Source organism: Bactrocera oleae, chromosome 3 (genome assembly GCF_042242935.1).
Source record: "Bactrocera oleae isolate idBacOlea1 chromosome 3, idBacOlea1, whole genome shotgun sequence".
Classification (NCBI taxonomy): domain Eukaryota; kingdom Metazoa; phylum Arthropoda; class Insecta; order Diptera; family Tephritidae; genus Bactrocera; species Bactrocera oleae.
Window position 1 is genome coordinate 47,850,885 of NC_091537.1, and position 13,343 is coordinate 47,864,227.

The following is a 13,343-nucleotide window of genomic DNA, read 5'->3' on the forward strand; positions in this document are numbered from 1 at the left end:
ACGTGATTCCTCTCAGCAATGTCATCTACGTTTTCAGTTTCACAATTGTACAACTCGTATTTAAATACATTACAGTTTTTATACCCTGAACAGGGCATATTAGGTTTGCCACGAAGTTTGTAACACCTAGAAAGTAATGTCGAAAACCCTATAAAATACATACACAAATGATCAGCATGATGATCTGATTTGATTAAGCCATGTCCGTCTGACTGTATATATGGAAACTAGTCCCTCAGTTTTTAAACTATCGATTTGAAATTTTGCACCTGTCCTTTTCTCACTAAAAAGTTGCTCATTTGTTGGGACGGCCGATATCGGACTACTATAGCATATAGTTGCCATACAAACTGAACAATCATATTCAAGTACTTGTATGCGAAATTTTTACATCATATAGCTGCCATAGTAATTGAATGATCGGAATCGATCTCGTAAAGAGGCTTTGTATTTGTGAAGGGTATTATAGCTTCGGTGCAACTGAAGTTAACGGTTTGACTTGTTTAATCATTTGGGATCCCCCGACCATGGGCAATTCTCCCGACCTAAACCCCATCGAAAACTGTTGGGCGTTCCTTAAATCTAAGGTGTATATGTAAAACATAAAGCATGTGTGGCTAAATGACCCGGATTTAAAAATAATGATAAATAATTGTTTCAATAGTATGTCTAAAAGAGTAAAGGCAGTTATTAAAAATAAAGGTTTGTCAACCAAATACTAAAAAAATTTAAGTTTTTCTCAATTTTATGAAAATAGAATATTTCAAATAAATATTCTACAAAAATTGTATTCCTATATCGTAATAATTTTTGTTTTATTTGGCTCTGGACGCAAAATTATATGAATAATTTTCCTTGTTTCTAACGGGTTGGCGGGTATTCAAACTGAATAATCAGAATCAAGTACATGTAAGGAAAACTCTCTCATTTGACGAGGTCTCTTCACGAAATTAGTCACGAGTTATTGTTTAAGGCAACAATGTATTCTCCGCAGAAATTGTTCAGATCAGAACACTACATCATATAGCTGCCATACAAATTGAATGATCCGAATCAAGTTCTTGTAAGGAGCCTTTGTATTTATGAAGGGTATTATAGCTTCGGTGCAACCGAAGTTTACTTTTTTCATGTTTAATAGGTCATTTGGGATCTTTAGAATGCTTCGTTAGAAAAGCTGCTTCAAACCGTTATTTATACGGAGCACTCATTTTTCTCATTTCACGGCGGGACGTGTTACGTTAAGAAGATCGAAAAAAATGGATTGAATTGAACGCATCAATCGCAATTGAACATGTGTTAATTTGCCAAAAATACAAACAGTTTTCCGCGAATATATTTTAGTAGTCATAATGGTATTATTTAGTGTTTCTTTCAAATATTTTTATATACTCTCTCAACATATTGCAACAAAGAGCATGATAGTTATGTTCATCTAATGGTCGTTTGTACCACCTAAAACTAATCGAGATAAATAAATAGTTATGAACATATAAATGATCAGGATAACGAGACTAGTTGAATTCCGAACGGCTGTCTGTTTGTTCGTCTGTGCAAGCGATAACTTGAGTAAAACTTAAGATATCTTAATAAAATTTTGTACACGTGTTCCTTGGCACCCAAGGGGGGTTGGTATTGCAGATAGGTGGAATAGATCCATTGCCATGGCCACAAAGTGCCGTTAAGCGAAACTATATAAAGTGCCAAAACTAAGCACCAAACTAAGGCACAAAACTGTAAGTTAGTACCAGGAATCACAGTAAAAATATTTTTATTATTTCCCATACACTGTGAAAATGGGTAAAACTAGATAAGAACCACGTCTACTCCTCATATTAAGGTTTTGTTGAAAACTACTCAAAGCAACTTACTGAATAAATACGCCACCAGCATTAAATTTCATCACCGGCTTCATAAGAGTAGGTGTAATAATTGAGTCTTGGCCGTGGCACTGCCCACCTTTAAGTGAAATCATATACCTCAGGAACTATTTGACCGATTACAAATCAACCAAATTTGGTGTGAAAGGTTACCCAGCCATTCCTATCCCACACTGTGAAAATGAAAGTATATGTACGAACTGATTTATACATTATTGATTTTCAAAACCGTACAAAACAAATTTGTTCAACCCAACATCAACCAGAAAGCAAAATTTAACACAGATGTGATGAGAGCATAAAACATTTCGTCGTATTTGACTTATTCTTCAAAAACATTGACGTTGTAATTGGAAAGATAGTTAATAAATTTATAAAGTATTATAAACATTCCTGTACTGTATTTTACACATTGACGAATATTTTCGGAAAAAAGTCAACTATAGGCATTGGGGTCCACATATTCAATACCTAGTGGCTTGTACAGTTTTGGTTCGATTTAGAAAATTTTTGCTCGCAAGGTGGAATACTTTAAACGCATTATTCACGCAAAGTTTTACCCCGATTGTTGCCTGCATTGCATAGTGGAAAGTGAAAGAATAATAGCATAAACACAATATGAGCGACGGCGAATATTCGTCGTACTCGGCGATGCCGTCGGACGGATTTTCGACGAGTGTTGCCTTCGTGTAAAACACAATACTGACGATTTTCGCCGCAACTGTCAGTGCTTGTCAACTGTTAGTGCTTGTGAGTCTAAAAAAATATGAATCCGCGTATTTTTCGATTAATGCTAAATGAGCTATAAGCCTTCCTAGCAAACATCCCTGCACAAGCACCACACACCACTTCACAAGCAACACTGATAAATTCCAACACACCAAACAATACCATCCACTCCTGAAAACACCACACACCAATACATACAACTTTACACAACTCACCGAGGGATACCAACACACACCACACCTTCAACACACCCACGATCTCACCACTCTACCCAACGAACAAAAGGGATGGACGATTGGACACGGGCCCTTTTTTCGATCGACCGCCGTCGTATACGCATCATCCGAATCCTGTTCTGCGCCACCCCGGAAATATATCGTTTTTTTCACATCATTTTTAAACAACCTTATAAATAATTTCAAAGAATAATAAAACTTCAAGTGGGAAAATCCTTTATACATTTGATATTAAATTTGTGCTTTTTTATTCGGAAAAAAGTGAAAGTGGCGAGTGTTTTTGGTGCAATTTAGTACCCGAGTAAATATGATCCTTCGAGCCCTAGTGGACGGCACTATGGGTATTTAAAAAAAAAAAAAAAAACCCTAAAGTGAAAGGCTGTGAAATGGCCAAAAATAAGTGAAAAACAGGAAAAAAACAATAAGAAGAAAGTGCAGTTAACAAAAACGGAAAAAAAAAAATTACAGTAACGTAACAGTGTACGTGCAGTTACGAAAAAAGAAAAAAACGCTGTTACAAAAGAAAAATACATACGTACATATATAAGTGCAAAATAAGTGCAGTGCAGAGCATATACACATATAACTAAAAGTGTTCAGTAAAACAAAACCAAAAAAGTGATGTTGCAATGTATAATTACTACATATGTACATAATTAAGCGCAAAATAAGTGCAGTGCATATACACACATAACTTAAAGGAATGAGGCTGAACAATATAAAAAAAACTACAATAAATATTAAAAACACATAAAACAAGAAAATTAACAAAACGGGCGCGAATCTTAATACATACATAAATCAAATAAGCGGGCGCGATACAATACATACCAATCAAATTACATATAAACCAACAGCGGGCGCGATACAAAAAAAACATATAATCCAACAGCTGGGACAACTAAACCCTATAATGTCCACGTTATATCTCCCACACCCCCTGAAGTAAATCAGAGTGAGTTGTATCGCTTCCTCTTAATGAGTATATTTACATGTATATATGTATGGCAAATTAAGTTTTTTCCCATATAAAAAACGAAATTAATATTTAAATATAACGGACACCAAACTGTCTCAATTTACGGTTTAATTTACGGAAAGAGCCGAAAACAGTTTGGTACATATTATATATATATCTCTACATATATATACATGTATATATAGATATATATACGGGTCTCGAAAATAGCCATATTACATAGGGTGATTTCCTTGTATGCTTACATTTGTGTACTAAAACACACTTTACGTTTCCAACAACACACCAAAATATTTCAAGTATTCACTTGCAAACTTTTCCAGCAATACCCCTTACGCTTAACAAAGCAATAAGCAGGATTGCGTCAAACCAAGTAAGCTACGGCAAATTGAGAACTTAACAGAAAACAAAAAAAAAACACAAACAGAAATTTACATACATACATATATGCATTTTATTTTACAAAAATATATACATACGTACATATAATATACCTTATATTCATATTCACATATACATTTTTACATATATACTTAATCTAACAACAACCATATACATATATATTTGAAAATACATTTTATATAATTGCCAAGAGCAATACATATATGTACATACATAAATTCAATTTTATCTTTTATCTTACAAGATCATAATTTGATACATATATACATAAGTGTGTACGGTGAAATATCGGCACATTACCAATTGCAATTTCTCTCTCTTCCCGCACAGCGTTCATACATATATACATACATTTTACGAGAATACCTGCGGTCAATTATTCTCCTTTTCGCGGTCTTTTCACATTGCGTACATATATACACGCGCATTTACATACATACCGGCACAGGTTTACAAACATACATACGTACTTCGCTTCAAAGTCCACATTGGCAAATATTCCGCAATACCCCTTGTTCTTTGTTAAACAAAAACAAGTAGGATTGCATATATACATATAATATTCTAAGTCCACACTGGCACATATTCGCAATACCCCTTGTTCTTTGACCAACAAAAACAAGCAGGATTGCGCAAAACATAATATAATACATACATACATATGTACAAAGCGCATTGATCTCTAAGACGAGCTCTCAATTGCGCATAACGACAAGTACATATGTATCAGCTGATCCACTTATAGGTATACCCTATAGGAATTACGGACGAACAATACATACACATAAAATTAGAAATAAAATCATTTGCGTTTATTAATAATCAATTAAATAAATAAATAAAAAAAATATCGCGAGTGAATTAGAACGGTATGAACTAAATACGCGAATTTTTGCTTACTTAATCAAATTAAAAACTCTTACTATCTTAAAAGAGTTCAGTTATTCATACGAGTTAATACGAAGATTAAAAACGTCATTGATTCACTAGGTTTATTCATAAAAAAAAGTAAAATATATTATATATAAGAAAAAAAAATCTTCTTTTCTTAAAAGATAGATAGAAGAATATATTTATTACACTGAAAATATAAAATTTTAATTTATTTCGGCATACCTTTTTAAATGAGCTCAGACTCAAAAGAATCAAAAATATCTCAATTGTTAAAAGTATCAAAGATGATTTCAGATGATAAAAGTCCATGTACACCTGCAGAAGCTACACGCTCAAAGCAAGGTGCTACAAAGCAAAAGAGGGGTAAAGACATTTCTTACACTAAATTCATTGCTGAGAGTGACAGTCTAATACGATACTGCACTCGATTTTCATCTTCGCCGATTCAAGAAAATTCTGAATCGGTATTAGAAATTAAAAAAGACAATCTTGACAATTTTTGGTCACGTCTCCAAGCTGCATATGACGCAATTGTAGAATCTGACGACTCAGATCTACCAGAAAATTTCAAATCTTCGGCTTACGCAAAATACGAAAACTGCTTAGACCAATTCGAAGAAACTAAAGCAATGATTTTCGATCAACTTAAGCTAATAAAAGCAATTGCACCTACTCCAAATCAGCGAGTAGAGCTGCCACAAGTACAAAGTAATGAGGCAAGTTCAGGCATCCATCTCAAGGTGCCCACATGTGATACAGAAATATTTCATGGTGGTTATGAACAATGGCCGTCCTTCCGGGACATGTTTACAGCCGTTTACATAAACCACCCAAAATTAACAAATGCGCAAAAATTGTATTGTCGATAAACAAATATCGATATTAATGAACTTGCCAAAAATTCAAAGGGAAACTAGTGAAGAATTTATCAAACTTCAATCCACTGTTTCAAATTGTTTGTCGGTTTTATCGACACAAAATATTCCCACAGACAGCTGGGATCCAATACTGGTAAACATATGCACTGCCGCATTACCAGAAAAATCATTACTTTTATGGGAACAATCGCTCTCATCACGAAGAAAATGCCCCACGTGGCAACAAATGAAAGATTTCCTAACTACCCAATATGAAATCGCAGAAAGGGTAGATAAAAAAATGGTCAGAACGAAACCCGTTCAACATGACCTAAATAGAAGCTTCCACAGACCCCAAGCCAGTAGCAACAACAACTTAAATAGAAGCTTCTTCAAAAATCAAACGTTCACATCCGAACAGTACAAGCAAACGTCATGCGAACTATGTACAGGGAGGCATAAGCTCAAATCTTGCGAAAGATTCAAAAAGATGAATATTTTCGATCGAAACAATTTTATAAAAACGAAAAGACTTTGTACAAATTGCCTATCACATGCACATACACTTAAAAAGTGCGAAAGCAAATTTAATTGCGTTTATTGTCATAAACGACATCATTCAATGCTGCATTACAACACATTTTCCAGCTCACCCCCGAACAGCGCAAATACAAAAAGAGCCAACGCTACACAGCGAAATTCAAAGTAGAATACTACTACCCACAGCAGTCGTCTCCATCGAACACCGAGGAGAGCTGTTTAAACTTAGAGCCTTAATAGACCAAGGATCACAACGATCATTCATAGCGTCTAGGGCTCAAAATAGGCTACAACTGCCAACAAAACTAGCCAATTTTGAAATCACGGGAATGGGCGGAAGAGTAGTCCAAAACTCAAATAAAATCTGCCCCATTACCCTAATTCCCCCCTAATTTCCCTACAAGCAGAAGCTATAGTCTTACCGCAACTTACAAATATGCTTCCAAGCTATCACATAAATAACAAGCATTGGCAAAAGGTTTCACACCTAAAGCTAGCAGATCCCAACTGCAACACTCCCGCTCAAATAGACCTTCTATTAGGCAGCGATCTCATACCACAGATAATACTCGAAGGTATTGAAAAAATTTCAAATACACTTCTGGCACAAAACACTATTTTTGGGTGGATCCTAAGTGGACTAGTTTCGGAACCAGTTACCACCATGACCACTCAGGTTGAGGAAATCGCAAACGAATACCTCAATTCACAATTGAAAAAATTTGGGAATTAGAAGAACTCCCCCCCCCCCCCCATATCAATCACAACCCCTGAAGATCAGTATTGTGAAGACTTTTACAAAGCCACAACTACTAGATTAGATAATGGTCGGTACGTCGTACGACTACCACTAAAACAACAATTGGAAGAATATCTCCATTTAGACCACATGGAGGAAGTAAGTCCATGCGAAAAAATCATAAATGGCAAATATTACTCATTTTACTTGCCTCATCACGCAGTAGTAAAGCCAGACAAAAAAACAACTAAAGTAAGAGTTGTTTTTAATGCATCAAGATCTACTAGCTCGGGGAACTCCCTAAATGATATCCTATTTACGGGACCCACGCTCCAACCAGATTTAATGCTACTCATTTTAAATTGGCGTATATTCAAATACGTATTCAACGGAGACGTCGAAAAAATGTATAGACAAATAGTCGTACATAAAGACGATCAAGATTTTCAGCGAATTATTTTCCGAAAATCCCCCAATAGTCCACTCCGCGACTATAAATTAAAAACAGTCACCTTTGGAGTCAACTGTGCTCCTTATCTAGCCTTTCGAACATTGCACGAATTAACAGAAAACACCAAGTCAGAATTTCCTCTGGCAACCCAGATGTTAAAAACACAAACGTATGTAGAGGATATCCTGTCTGGAAGTCACAGTCTTCCACAAGCATACGAATCACTATCACAAGTGGTAAAAGCCCTCAAAACCGCAGGGTTTCCGTTGAAAAAGATAACGGCGAACCACCCTAATATTTTAAAAAATATACCACATGAAAATTTGTTAGATACTAATTTCCTTAAATTCGAAAAGGAAAGTACAACAAAAACTCTGGGGATCCAATGGAATGCGATATCTGACCAGTTTTCATACACTACAGAGTCAATATCTGCGTTATCCGCCATAACAAAGCGACAAATTCTATCCTCTGTGGCGAAACTTTTCGACCCCGCAGGATGGCTTTCGCCAGTTATGATACAAGCCAAAATCCTAATACAAGAATTATGGTTAGATGGAACCGACTGGGACGAACAAGTAAAACCACTTCGCTTAGAAAAGTGGTCCCAGTTTGCAAACAATCTAAACGATATCTCACAGATACAAATCCCACGATGGGTAAATTATGCCCCAGAGCACAAAGTCGAACTACACGGCTTCTGTGACGCGTCTGAAAAGACATATTGCGCAACTATATATGTTCGCACACAAAATGACACTGCGACCACATGCCACTTACTAGTAGCAAAAGCAAAAGTGGCTCCTTTAAAAACAATAAGTCTGCCACGACTTGAATTATGTGGAGCGCTACTACTAGCCAAACTCGTGTCCATCGTACAAATGCATTTAAACATGGCACAATATAAATTATATCTATGGTCCGATTCCGAAATTGTACTAGCCTGGTTAGAAAAACCACCACATGCATGGAAGACGTATATTTCTAATCGAACGTCTCAAATACTTGACCTAGTAGGATCAGCCACTTGGCGACATGTAGCCAGTGCTGACAATCCTGCTGATCTAGGTACAAGAGGATGCAAACCCCTGCATCTTGCCACCACCACCCTCTGGTGGAATGGCCCCCGATGGTTAACAGAATCTCCCGATTCTTGGTCACAATCGCCCATGCGCAATATAATTGCCCCAGAAAGTCGAAAAATCGACTCTTTTCACACAACAGTGGATGATACTGACATCCTCGAACGATTTTCATCGTATCCCCGAGCACTCAGGGTAATAGCTTACATGCTCAAGTTCATAGAGCGACTCAAAATTAAACTTAAGGGAGTAACTTCATTACACTCCCAATGCAATACAGTGACGCACCTAGACTTACAAAAAGCAAAGGTCGCTCTTATCGCATCTACTCAAACGCGCTACTTCAGCCGAGAAATATCATTGCTAAAAGATTCGAAGCCAATCGATAAAAAGAGCTTACTTTTAGTACTAAATCCATTTCTGGACACAAAGGGTTTGCTTCGTGCGAATGGTCGGCTTTTCAACTCCAGCCTGACATACAACGAACGACATCCCATAATCATACCAGGAAAGGCACGGCTTGCCACATTATATCTGCATTATGTCCACATACTGATGCTACACGCCGAGCACCGCCTCATGCAACAAATAGTCCGCCTGGAGTTTTATATCCCTCGTCTTAAGCCTCAAATAAAAATGTGCATTTACATGTGCAAAGTTTGCACAACGTACAAGCAAAAAATGCGAACGCAGATAATGGCAGCACTTCCACCTGAACGCTGCAACTTTGCTCTGCCCTTCACAACAACAGGTGTCGATATTGCTGGGCCTTTTCAGATAAAGGCTTCAATGTTAAGATCTCCTACTTTAATGAAAGGCTATGTGGCAGTTTTTGTTTGTTTTACGACAAAAGCTGTTCACCTTGAGCTATGTACAAATCTGACGACAGAGGCTTTTCTCGCGGCATTCGCTCGCTTCGTCGGACGGCGTGGTTTTCCTTCAAAAATAATGAGTGACAACGGCAAAACGTTTATTGGAGCCAAAAGAGCCACTGAGAAACAGTTTGTGGACTTTATCGAACAAGTCTCATCTGAGATTGTACAGAAGTACGCACCCCAAGGCATTAATTGGCAGTTTATCCCCCCAAGCGCTCCTCATATGGGTGGTTTATGGGAATCAGCTGTAAAAAGCTTCAAATCCCACTTCAAAAAAGTAGCTGGAAACTACAAGTTTAATTATGAAGAATTCTCGACCTTATTAATTCGAATTGAAGCCGTACTCAATTCACGGCCAATCACAATCCTCTCGCAAGATCCCTCCGATTTCACCGCCCTAACTGCTGGGCATTTTTTCAAAGGAGCACCCATTCTGGCCATACCTGAGCCAGACGTGGAGTCGCTATCCTTATTAAACCGATGGGAAAGAATCAAAATTCTCCATCACAATTTTAGTCGCCGATGGAAAGACGATTATCTAAAGGAGCTCCACAAGAGGTACCGCTGGAAAGCTCCAGAAAAGGCGCCGAAGCTTGGAGATTGTGTCATTATTCATGATGATTGTCTACCCCCTACCGAATGGCGGCTTGGTCGCATAGAAAAGCTACATTATGGCTCCGACGGTCATATAAGAGTAGTTGATCTCCGCACCCAAAGCGGAACGCCAACCAGACCGCTCGTGAAGCTGTGCTTTCTACCAACCGCAGATATAAACGAAAAAGCAAATAATAAACGATAATCCGATCATAATCCCGAAAACGCAATTCATAACCATTTCAATAAATCGACGAAAAAACGAAAAGACAATAACTCGCAAACTCGACAACAATCCGTATATATAAGTATATAAGTATATAAACTAACGAGTCGATCAATATGACGACCCCTTCATGCTACCAAGAGTTGTAGAATGCCAATTTCAACTTATATCTTAAAACTTTATAAAGCCCAATAATCTTTTCTACTTAGATAACTATGGACGCAGATGCACCTATGCCAACGCCTGCTATTCGGTCGGCTATCAATGTGCCGCGACCTGGGGTTACTCCAGCCCCGCGATCTGTAACTGCAACCGCTCCTACAGCCGCTCCTCGGAAGTATCGCGCGTCCGTCACCAACAGCAAACAGGGAACCGCAGCGCGTCCGGCGCATCATTTGCCGCCGCCCTCACCGACTACAACACTGCAACATTTTTAGAGGCATGCAACCGATGCAACGCCAGCAAATTGCCCAGGCTCATGGGCATTGTCTCAATTGCTTGACAGCGGCACATAACACTCAGGAGTGCACGTCCGTCAATCTGTGCCAAATATGTGGCAGGTTGCATCATACGTTGCTCCATCGCAACCCGAGACGTGACATCGGTCGGCCGCCTGCCCCGCGTAGCCGCCCTCCAAGTAGACAACCACTATCTACTCGGGCAATACAGCACCGACGACCAGCAGCCCCTCCTGGGTCCCGATTAAGGAGCCACCGAAACGAAGCACCGATGATGCGCCGGCACTCTAGGCCGCAATATCTCCGCTCTACGGGACTGAGCAACGTTGTAGCAACGCTGCAACAGCTGCAACGACTCTTAGGCTAAACATTCGCCTAGGGGGGCCGGGATGGCTAAATGAGCTATAAGCCTTCCTAGCAAACATCCCTGCACAAGCACCACACACCACTTCACAAGCAACACTTATACATTCCAACACACTACACAATACCATCCACTCCTGAAAACACCACTCACCAATACATACAACTTTACACAACTCACCGAGGGATACCAACACACACCACACCTTCAACACACCCACGATCTCACCACTCTACCCAACGAACAAAAGGGATGGACGATTGGACACGGGCCCTTTTTTCGATCGACCGCCGTCGTATACGCATCATCCGAATCCTGTTCTGCGCGACCCCGGAAATATATCGTTTTTTTCACATCATTTTTAAACAACCTTATAAATAATTTCAAAGAATAATAAAACTTCAAGTGGGAAAATCCTTTATACATTTGATATTAAATTTGTGCTTTTTTATTCGGAAAAAAGTGAAAGTGGTGAGTGTTTTTGGTGCAATTTAGTACCCGAGTAAATAGCAAATTTTAAAAATGTTAAATATAATATAATGTTAAACATGTGTAAGATATATATAGATTTTAAATCGCGTTCAAGAAGAAGATGGTGGATACGACCCGTGAATTCAACAAGAAAGGAATTAGGGTTTCATGATACTTTTTTCAAACCGCTGAAATCTATGGATATAGAGCACTTTTTCCAAGCAACAAGGATGATTGTTCAGATATTTAATGCTCTTCTTTGTTTATTAAAAGACAAGCCCCATCGGTGTTCGAGAAGAGAACCGATAAATGAAGAAACACGTTTGGGAATTACATTGATGTTATTAATATTTATAATTTATATTAGAATTGTAAATAACAGGAAGTTATATTTAGGTATTTATCTCAAGGATGCTGTCTTAAAGTTATTAAGTTATTATATTAGGAAAATTATTTACGAAACTTGCGCTGCAATTTGGAATGAATTACAAACAGTTTATGTTGCTCAACCAAACCAATCCGAATGGAGAAACATTTCTGAAAGGTGGGCTTTACATTTTTAATAAATAATAAAAATTGGTTCTATAAATGAAATTTTTTTTTATTTGTAGACTTTATATAAAAACCGGAATGTCGCACTGCCTAGGTGCTATTGATGGCAAACATATTAACATAGTTTGACCGAGACGTAGTGGTTCACTTTTTTATAATTACAAAAAAACATTCAGCATTCTTCTAATGGCAGCTTGTGACTCCCACTGTACATTTACTTTTGTTGATGTTGGGGCAGTATTAAGTCAAAGCGATGGCGGAATTTTCGCCAAAAGTGCTTTTGGGAAAATGATAGTAAGAGGAAACATCGTATTGCCTCCTCTAAGTTCACCTTCCGGGTAATTAAATAATCTGAATTTTGGAAATAGCTTAATTTTTTATGATTACAAATACTTTCCTTATTTAGGTACAAATGAAAACTAAGAAGTTCTTAGTATTTCTTTGTGGGGGACAATGTTTTCCACTTAAGGAAAACCTTATGCGTCCATATCCTGGCCGCAACTTGTCGCCTCTGAAGCAATACTACAATAAAAAGCTATCTTCCGTCAGATTCTACATCGAAAATACGTTAGGTGTATTAGCGAATAGGTGAAGAATATTACATAGCAATATACATGCAGCACCAAAAAATATTGACAAAAAAGTGCAACAGATGTGCTACATAATTATCTCATGCTAGACAGGAGCTCGGAATATTTTACTGAAGAGTTGGTGGACCATTCGGAAAATGGTGCTTTTGTTCCTGGAATTTGGAAGCAAACAACTTCGCAAAATCCAACTTTTGGAATTTCGCAAGCCAACCGTTCAACGACGGAGGCGTTTGCATCGAGAGACGAATTGGCGGAGTATTTATTTTATAATTAAGCCAGTATTTCTTGAAATTTTATTAATTTTTATTAAATTTCTTTTTTATTCAGTAAAATTCATATAAAATAACAACAAGCGTTCTTATTTCAAAAATAACAATTGCACTACAGTGTAACAAAAAACAATTCATAAGAAGAAAATTAAAAAAAT

General features: G+C 37.6%; 2 protein-coding genes and 1 pseudogene across 9 annotated transcripts in view; 2 read left to right on the forward strand and 1 right to left on the reverse strand.

The window, feature by feature from the left end:
* Positions 1-13,343, forward strand: part of LOC106623638 (uncharacterized) — a 341,640-nt gene that overhangs the window by 230,176 nt on the left and 98,121 nt on the right. The window lies entirely within an intron of this gene.
* Positions 1-13,343, reverse strand: part of Frmd5 (FERM domain containing) — a 533,566-nt gene that overhangs the window by 107,098 nt on the left and 413,125 nt on the right. The window lies entirely within an intron of this gene.
* Positions 11,852-13,190, forward strand: LOC138856414 (uncharacterized; annotated as a pseudogene).